Here is a 6,126-nt window from a genome sequence, read left to right as displayed (position 1 = left end):
ATCTCCAACAGAAATGCTTCTCTCAAGCAATCTACAACCATTGCAGATAAGGCGAACAACTGCACTCTTAACATTACTTTTCTTAATTATTAACAGCAAGCTTAATTTAAGCCATAATATAAATATATTCGGCCAGCAAGTACAAAAAGGTCAGGCAGAATAAGCCACTCCAAAACAGTTTTAAACATTCAGTAGTTGACTAGATACCTTCAAGTAATAATGCTTTGTAAGAATGATTGAAACCTGGAACCTACTGCCAAACAAAATAGTCAATATAGAGGCTGCTTTATTCTTCAAACATTCCATCACTCGGCTGTTAATCTAATGGAATCACAAATTTGTACTGCACGTTAATGTGTGTTTATTGTCAACTTTTCTCTGCATTGTCGTGTGTATATATTTGTAACTTATATTCTCCCTGTAATGGCCCTCAAGAGAGGGCTGACAGTATATTTCAATAAATAAAATGCATAGATAATTTTGCTAGTGCTTACAGATTGCAGAAGCGACACTTGCTTTGTAATGAGGAACGGTTCTTCTGTAGACCATCACACACCAACCACAATGATAGTCTTTTGTGTTGTGTGTAAAGGCTTTTTAGTTATCATTGGCAGAATACAGTGCAAGCCACTTACAACGATACCACATATAACAATGTACCGCTTACAACGATTAGTTTCTAGAGTTTCCATACTGGAAATGATCAGTTTCTAGTCCAGATGCAACAATAATTGGCTATAATGATTGAAATTTCGGGTTTTCTCATTATAGTTATAAGTGGGTTGCACTGTATATGCATATTGTCACGGGTGGTGACCAAAAGAACAATAAATAAACGGGAAGAAATAAACGTTTAATGTGGCGAACTTGTGCCAAAAACAAAAAGGGAACAGAAGATAACAATAGAGTGCCGCGGGCGTCGATGGTGGCGTAACAGCAGGATCAAACGCGAGGGCAAGACTGACTCCACCCGCCTCGCAGAGTCTCTTATGTACTCTTGTGGGTTTCTGGATCATTCGGCGTAGAACTTTCGGTGGATAGAACGTTCGGAACTCGATCAGACGAGAATGTTAACCTACACCTTCCACGCGAAAGTCAAGCGCGGTAACCACTTGCCACGCTCGTGGCAATATATAGTTTGGGATGCAACCAATCAGAAAGGTCATTATTGCAAGGAATTGGAGTGTGTTTGTTTGCTGTAAGGTTCTTGGAGGAAGCTTTTCTTTTTTGATCACTGGTTGACAAGTTAAAGCTCTTACTATTTAAAAGAGCTCTTCTCACCAGTGCTAATGTTCACATTTATTTCGACTCTTTAAAATTAAAAAAAGAAAAAAACGAGAAAACAGTGTCCTCATGTTGCTTTCTTTTCTGAAACACAGCGGTCACCGGGAAATACCTCCCTGGACTCTGCCAACTCGAACGAGACATTTGAAATGAAGCCGCTTCCTCCACCCGAACTCGACGAGGGACAAATTGCGGAGGAGGTGCGACGAACACTGGAACAAAGGAGCAAAAATGCAGGTTTGTGTTTCTGCATTTTAGATCAAAAGAACCTAAAATTGCTTCTTTTCAAAGTCTGTTTTACTTGAGTGTTAGTGTTAACTTGACGGCTGTAAATCTGTTTTTGCTAAATCTGTGTTGTTTCACCTCTCTTCAGGAACTAGAGAAAATGCTGCTTATCTAACGCAAAGCTCACACTTAACGCCGGCAAATCAGTGTCCTCGGTAAGTCACGAAGTTTAAGCTCCAGTTGCTTTCAGTCTTTGCTCTTTTTGGCAAAGTCAGATCAACTTTGCAGCAAAACCGAAATATGCTCATTGGCATTGCAGAAATGATTTATGAGAGTTCTGTTGTTCCATCCGTTGGTATGACTAATTCGCCATCTACAGGAACATCCGCCAGTGTGCATTAATATGCTACAAATACTTTCTTATACAGGGTGTCTGACTTTAACTCGAACAGATCTATAAAAAGAAAGAATAGTGAAAGGTACACTAATACAGCCTGGGCAGGTGAATTATAGGGCCAGGGGGACACAATTTTGGTAGCTAATCATCGCAATAGGTAAGTCAAATATTTACCTGGAAGTTGTTAATGAACTTTCTGTTTAGTTAAAATAAACATGTGGTTCTAATTAGAAACTTGTTGAGCGTCCCAAAAAACTACTAAGTTAGTAGATTTTAGAAATGCTTAAAGCAGCTGAAAAAGTGCAGCGATACGCTGAAGTTACCGCTCGGGCAACAAGCTCAAAGCTGGCGGTAAGAAAATGTGGAGAATAATCTCATCATCCGCGTTTTACCGCCGCTAGCCTTGCGCCTGTTGCACAAGCAATAACTTTAGCACGCCATATTTCTCACGTGCTATGAGGCTTTCTAAAATATAGTAATTGCGTGGATTTCTGTCATTCTTAAGCAAATTTCTAATTGGAACCATATGTTAATTTTCGCTAATTGAAGAGTTAGTTAACAAATCTCGCTTATTGGTTTGGCTTATTGTGTCGGTTAGCGTCATATCTTATGTCCCCCTGGCCATATAACTCGCCTGCACAGACTGCTTTCGTGTACCTTTTGCAGCTTTTTTTTTTTTTATATACCTGTTCAGAATAAGGTCAAACACCCTGTACACATAATAATCTCCCGGGCACGTCTTTAAAATTTGTTTTGAATTTCTTACACAGCGTTACTTGCATTGCTCGCCGATTTGTGTTGCTGTTATGGATTCAGTTGGCACGAAGCTGTACTGCAGATAGCTCTGTTGAGATCGGGCACCGTCAAATGTTATTTGTAACATACCGGCACCGTTATCTACCTTATATTGTCGTGTATAAATAGACCTTTTCAGAAATGAATATCTCAAAGTAAAGTGTTCCAAATATAAGCAAAAAAAAAAAAAACTTTATCATTGAAAACATTTTTTTTTTATTGGTCAGAGTTTAAAGGAAAAAAGGGTTTAGGTCTATATTCGGAGTCGATTTATACGTTGCAATATACAGTATGTTTGACCACTTCAGAAACTGGCAAATTATTTTACGCTTTCTTTTCTTTTTCAAGGGAAGAACAACACAGGAAACGGGACGTTGCAAACACCAGGCTTTATCTTCGGATAGTGTTCAACAACAAAGAAGTCTGTAAGACAAAGCCGAGGTGAGCAAAAACATTGCTTCGTCGGTCTAGCCCATGGTGCCCAGAATACGGCTCCGACCAGTGGGATTACCGCACCTTCAATTATGGTCCCTCAATTTCCACTTGACGTCATCATAGAAGTGTTGCATTGTTGCCTGTTCTGCTGCAGTTCACTCTCCAGCTCAACAGTCCGCAGAAGTTTTGGCAGTTAAAAGTTGGGACATCGCGATGATGGCGACACTCGTGTTCGCTCATACCCTTTTCCTAAAAGTTCTACGACAGACTACTAGGATTGCGACGTCCGACAGCGTGACAGGTTGACTCCTGTGACGTTTGTTGTTGGGACCACTTTCGACGCATAGGCTCGATGGGACTACAATTGCACTGGTCGGAGACTCCATTCGGGGCACCGTAGTTTGGCTTTCCCGGTGTCGTGACGGTTGTCCATGCTTGCCATAACTTCCTCAGGGCTCTCAGTCAAGACTTTACGGTGACCTGGGGGCAGATATTTACCCTGCGTGTGCTGCAGTTTCCGCAGTCGCTTACGGTGGAGGTAGTACTCTTCCTCGTCTGCTCGGGTCACGGCACTTCTCGGTTATCGTTTTGCCTGTGGAGGCTCTTGTTTTTTTTTTGTTTCCTCATCTTTGCACTGCCTGAATTCCTGCCAGGCATTGATGCTGGAGTGGTTTCTTTCACCGAGAGGTGAGAAGCATGTCTGATGATGCCAACCGTGCGGAGATGCCAGAAAAATGTCTTGTAGAAATTTACTTTTAAACAAATGTTGCGGGCCTTTTGATCTGCAGCTTCTCTGCAATGCACCACGCGTGAAGAAAAGACATACTTTCAGGGTGGGCATGTCCATGCGCACTTTGGTACTGTATAGATGCTTTAGCTTTGCTTGTGCACATTTTTTCTTTAGGCAAAATCACTACATAGGTTGCTCAAATACTGAACTGCCAATAAGTGTTTCATTCATGTACAACAGAATCACAGGGCTTGGTCGGAGCAGTTTAAAAATATTTCTCGAATGTCAGTTGTTTTTGTATCTACACGGAGCAGCGAGCCGATTTCTTAGTGTCCCCCTCCCCTAAACTGTGAGGGGAGTTAAAGAAGCGAAAAAAGAGACTGCACTCCCACACTGTCCAGTCAGTTGGAGGGGGTGTAAACCGACACCTCCAAGACTACAAGGCGTAGTGCTGGATCTTTTTATGTCACCTTCCAGAGGTCGGCACGGGGCATGGAATGGACAAGAATGCTGCGTTTGGCCGGGACCCGTGTTCAATCAGTGAAGCCACGAGTCGTGGCCAGACAGTGATGCAGCTATCATCTCCAATCTGTGCCCCCGCTGGCCGCTGGTGGGTGGTGTAGTCAACTCAGTGCTATGTAGGCCTTGTAGTCTAGGAGGTGTTGATTCAACTCTAGAGCAGAAGAAGAGTGAAGGGTGGAGAGGATATGGGAGAGGAGTAAGTCGCAAAGGTGTGGAAAGCGCAAAGTCTATGTCGGCCTTTAACTGGATTCTCGATTCCTTTTGATATCAGCTGCATGACACAGAAACTCGACGTCGCACCGCAGTGCATGTTAGTGCTGTGCTTGCCCCCTCAATGTTGCAACGTAACTGACGAGTGGTCTTTGGAAGCAGGTCCACGAATCTCATGGCATCACGTCGCAGAAGCTAGCAGATGTGCTGTTGCCGGTGCCGGATGAAGAGCAGACCGTCGAGAAGGCGCATCTCTCCACGATCCATTTCGCGAGCGACATCGTTGTTACTTCGACGCAAGCAGGCGTCGGGTGTGGTACGTGTGTTTCCCTATTGCTTTGCCAGCCACTATAATGATTAACATGAATGTGACTCGTTCACACTCTACTGTATATTAAAATTTTCTCGAAGGTTGACCTGAAATTATTTTTTAGGGGCGAAGCTCCTTAGGGTCTAGCCTTGTCCGTCTGGCGTCCGTGCTCACATCGATTGCCATCCCATCTGTCTTCTTAAAAAAAGAAAAAATGTTTGCGCAGTCGACAGGATTCGAACCTGTGCGCGGAGACCCCAATGGATTTCTAGTCTATCGCCGTAACCACTCGGCCACGACTACGGGACGAGTAGGGTGCTCTGAGATGTGGTAGAGCTGGGGATGTCATGGATAAAAAGTTGCATGAAACAAGCAATAAAAAAAAAAAAATTAAGCACCACCAGCACTACCTATAAACAAAATTAGTATTCTGATTGATTGATTGATTGATTGATTGATAACTTTTTATTTAAGACATAATGGTACAGAGATGTCTCAGGGGACATGGCAAAAGGCATAAATGCCTGACGGGGCCATGCCACCCTTTTGGCAGCAACGGTAGCAAAAACAAATAAATGAGGAATGATACAATTTCACTCCAAACTAAAAATCTATACAAAACAAAACAAATACATCACAAAACATGACGTGAAAGGACAATAGCTACTTATCATTCCAAGCATTTTGCTTAAAACACATCCGGTTTTATTCCCCTGCGAGTAAGTATTCTTTTACAATATTTTTATATTGGTAGAGTGATCGTAGGCACTCTGATGAAGCTAAAATATATGGGTATTGGTTTAAATGGTCTGGTATCAAAAAACTCAACCTCTGGTCTCCGTAATTCGTTCGCGAACGCGATTTTATTAATAAATGACGCCTTAAATTATACGGGCTATCTTTCGCGTGGTACTTAGCATGGAACACCAATTTATCAAGCTGAAATTGCCGCCAAATTTCAAGTGATAGTTTATAGTGATGTAGATTTCTTACGTTGAGTATTTGATATGTCCTAAAATATGGTGTGGCACTTTTAAGAAGTTGTATGTTACCAATTGCTCGCAATGCTCGCTTTTGTATGGATACAATATTGTCTAGATTTGTTTGGGATGTCGTTGACCACACTAAAAGGCAGTAACTTATGCGGGATTGCAGAAGAGCGAAATAAATTTGACGTTTCACTTTTCTTGAAAGATAATATTTTAATCTATTTAAGAC

At 42.1% G+C, this 6,126-nt stretch overlaps 1 long non-coding RNA gene across 1 annotated transcript; it reads left to right on the top strand.

Moving 5' to 3' along the window:
* The first annotated feature begins 1,654 nt into the window (after positions 1 to 1,654).
* On the top strand, positions 1,655 to 4,910 carry LOC120841558. The gene is made up of 4 exons (XR_005715771.1): positions 1,655 to 1,724; positions 3,050 to 3,142; positions 3,590 to 3,674; positions 4,761 to 4,910. It is a non-coding gene; the product is annotated as an uncharacterized LOC120841558 (long non-coding RNA).
* The last annotated feature ends 1,216 nt before the right edge of the window (positions 4,911 to 6,126 follow it).

Source organism: Ixodes scapularis, unplaced genomic scaffold, assembly GCF_016920785.2.
Source record: "Ixodes scapularis isolate PalLabHiFi unplaced genomic scaffold, ASM1692078v2 PGA_scaffold8__174_contigs__length_109621045, whole genome shotgun sequence".
Lineage (NCBI taxonomy): Eukaryota > Metazoa > Arthropoda > Arachnida > Ixodida > Ixodidae > Ixodes > Ixodes scapularis.
This window is presented reverse-complemented; position numbering and strand designations above follow the sequence as displayed.